The following is a 3703-nucleotide window of genomic DNA, read 5'->3' as shown; positions in this document are numbered from 1 at the left end:
CATGAGACAAAGTATATGTGAACTGCTGTATGGAAAGTGAATTTGCTCTGTAAATCTTCTCCCAAATCACAATAAATTAAAAAATAATAATAGTAATAATAATTTAAAAAAAATCTTCTCATTTAAAAAAAGTTCTTAAGAATTTCACAGTTTTCATCATTACAAAGAAGAAAGTTTTTTTGGTCAATATTTTTCTAACAGGAGGCAAAGAACATTTGAAAGTTAAGAACATTGATAATTATGTTCTCTGAAGATCTTTTTCAGCTTTATAATGTCTGTAGTTTCCCAAATACATTAAGAACGCAAAATGAGGGCTATTAATATTAATCAGTACTGACAGAGAGTATAAAATAACATTCTTTCAGATGTGGGACCTTGAAATATGCTGGATTTACACCAATCTCTGTGCTCCTCCTCCACAGGGCTACAGTGACCATTTGAAATGAAAGACAAAAAGAAAAGCCAGCTGGCTCTGCTGTCACCTCTGGGAACACTGTTAGGCTTTCCTGGGATTTAATTATCTCCCTTTGATCAAACCTTTGGAAGACCAGATTAAAACAAGAAAATTCATAAAGACTTTTTTTCAGTTAATTCTTTTTTCTTTTCCCCTAATGTTTGTTGAGCACTAAAGTGCTTAATATAGATTATGATAGTTTAACATTAACTTAAATCATCTTCAGCACAATACCTTTCTATAAGACAAGAAGAAAACAATAAAAATAAAAATAACATTTTATATTCTAGCCTGTTGGCTCTATGATGAGGAGTAAACACATTTCTGTGAATGTTTTTTCATTACCTATTAATCAAGCTACATATTGTCTTAGAAGCTAGGATTGAGGCTTTGTATTAGTAGTTAGTCCATCCCTTGGTTTAAGGTGATTTTCATCAATGTATTTTAGAGCAAACTGGCAAATCTAGATTTAATAGCGCATGATTCACAAAGTGAGTTTTCTGAAAATATATATTCCCTTGACTTAAAATTTTAGTGTGTTGAGATTTACTTATAGATATTGCCTTTTAAATTTAATTTACTTTTAATATTTACTCCTCTAGGGACTTATTATAATTAGGGACTAGAGTTGGGAATGAAATTGATAAAATGAACCAAAAAAAAAAAAAAAACAACTCACTGCTGTTGAGTCAAAGCCCACTCATAGCAACCCCTTCTTTGGGTTTCTCTATGGTGGTATCTCTATGGAATTATATTGCCCAATCATCCTTCCAAAGAGTGGCTGTTGGGTTTGAACTGTCAGCCTTCTGATTAGCAGTCAAATGTCTTAGGCACTATGCCAGCAGAGCTCTCAATGGACTATTGCAGCCTTTTAAAATTAGAGTAGAAATAAAGTTTTGACTATGAATCTAGAGAGAAAGAAAAAGAATCAGGAGAGAACTGATAATGATTTCAGATATCTATTCCAATGCCTGGGACATTAAATCATCATAAATATCAAGAACTTATAAATATCTGCATAAATTTTGAGGAGATCAGTAAATAGCTGAATGGCTAATAAAATATGTTTAAACACTGAAAGCATTTAAGTTACCCTCTCCACCCAAAGCCCACAAGCAGAAGTTAACAATTCATGCAGTCAGAAAAGTGTTGTTGAAAGAGAATCCCAGGCTGCAATGGTGAAGAGTGTATCATGGCATGTATATTATATGCAAAAATAAATTAATATGTTTTCATTTGTAGTCTAAGAAAGACTATCTATAGAAAAATGACAAACATAGGCCAGTTTTTGAAGTTCACTTTTACTTATCTAGAATGGATAAAATACCCAACATTTTCTTTAGTTATTTTAATGTATTTAGCACAATTATATACAAAAGTTTGCAAAAATCTACTAGCCATCCCAATTTTGTCAATGGAGCATCCATGAAACAAATTAAGGAAAAATTTATAGAATCAAGCAAAAGACTGACTGTCAGACAAAACAGAGGGAAAGATTCATAAAAGTCATAATGAAATATCCCTCAGGTTTATTCACTTCTCTTGGCTATAATTTCCTGTCCATCAAATAACTTGTTGGCAAAATTGTACTTACTCTGGTGCTGAGAAGAGGTTGTCCTAGATGGTGGACATGAGTATTTCAGTCATTTACAATGAGATCTTTGTAAGATCTCTTTTTCGTCTAAAATTAATATACTGAAATCTATGTTGATCAATCTCTTCTAAATTTAGTCAATGTTTGTTAGTGTCTAAAAGCCCAAATAACATGGTGCATTAAAAAATGTGATATTGGGGCCTGCAAAGGGGGGACAAAAGCAAGGTGACATAACCAAAGTATGCCATTTGTGATGTTTATGTCTTTTTTTGGGCAACTTTTGGCTACAATTTAACATTTTTAACTTAAAACAATTAATTGCATAGTACACATGTATACACTTACTGTAAAATAAACAATATGTAAATATAAAAGGTAAAAACATGGAAGTCGCCCTCCACTGCCTCTTACCTACACCTCCCATAATAGTAATGAATAGTTTGTATTTCTCTTTTGTTGTTCTATACAATTAAAATAGATATATAAGTACACATATGCATAATAAATGTTTACATAAATGAAATCATATTGCAAATTCATTTATGCATTTTGCTTTTTATACTTAATAGTTTCAAATATTTTTAATGTTAATACACATAAGTTTACCTCATTCTTTTAAAGGTTTGCGTAAGACTCCATAATATGTCTGTCCCATTATTTATTTAATTATCCACATCTTTGGGCACAGGTGTCTACATCCATAGGATGATGTTGTTGTTGTTATGTGCCATTGAATTGGCACTGACTCATAGTCACCTTCTGTACAACAAAAGGAAACACTGCCCAAGCCTGTGCCAGCCTCACAATCCTTGCTGTACCTGAGCCCATCGTTGCAGCCACTTTGTCAATCCATCTCATCGAGGGCCTTTCTCTTTTTCTCTAACCCTCCAATTTGCCAAGCATGATATCCTTCTCCAGAGAATGCTCTTTTCTGACAACATGACCAAAGTAAGTGAGACAAGTCTGGTCATTCTTGCTTCCAAGGAGCATTCTGGCTGCTCTTCTTCCAGGACACATTCTTCTGGTTGTCCATGGTATTTTCAATATTCTTTGCCAACACCACAACTCAAAAGCATCAACTCTTCTTTGGTCTTCCTTATTCATTGTCCAGCTCTCATATGCATATGAGGTCATTGAAAACACCATGGCTTGTGTTCGGCTCACCTTAGTCTTCAAAGAGACATCTTTGTTCTTCAGCACTTTAAAGAGGTCTTTTGCAGCAGATTTGACCAATACAATACATCGTCTGGTTTCTTGATTGCTGCTTGCATTGGTGTTGATTGTGGAACCAAGTAGCATGAAATCTTTGACAATGTCAATCTTTTCTCCATTTATCATGATGTTGCTTATTGGTTCAGTTGTGAGGATTTTCATCTTCTTATGTTGAGGTGTAATCCACAGGATAGATTTCTGAAAGTTTCAAGAGTTGGGGAAAAGTGTGTGCCCAATTTCAATTCTGATAAATGCTCCTGAACTGCTCCCCAAAATTCCCATTCAACAACTTTCACTTATCTTTCTCCATTGTAAAAGGAGTTTAATCAGGCCTCAGATCATCACCAACCAAGAAAATTGTACATGACAGCCATCTGTCCTGTCCGTTGACAAGGGCCTAGTGGATTTCATTTATTCAGTAGTTATTTGTTGAAATCCTACTG

The sequence above is a fragment of the Orycteropus afer genome, unplaced genomic scaffold, assembly GCF_000298275.1.
Source record: "Orycteropus afer afer isolate SDZICR_OR568_19922 unplaced genomic scaffold, OryAfe1.0 scaffold00166, whole genome shotgun sequence".
Lineage (NCBI taxonomy): Eukaryota > Metazoa > Chordata > Mammalia > Tubulidentata > Orycteropodidae > Orycteropus > Orycteropus afer.
Note: the sequence above shows the minus strand (reverse complement) of the source record.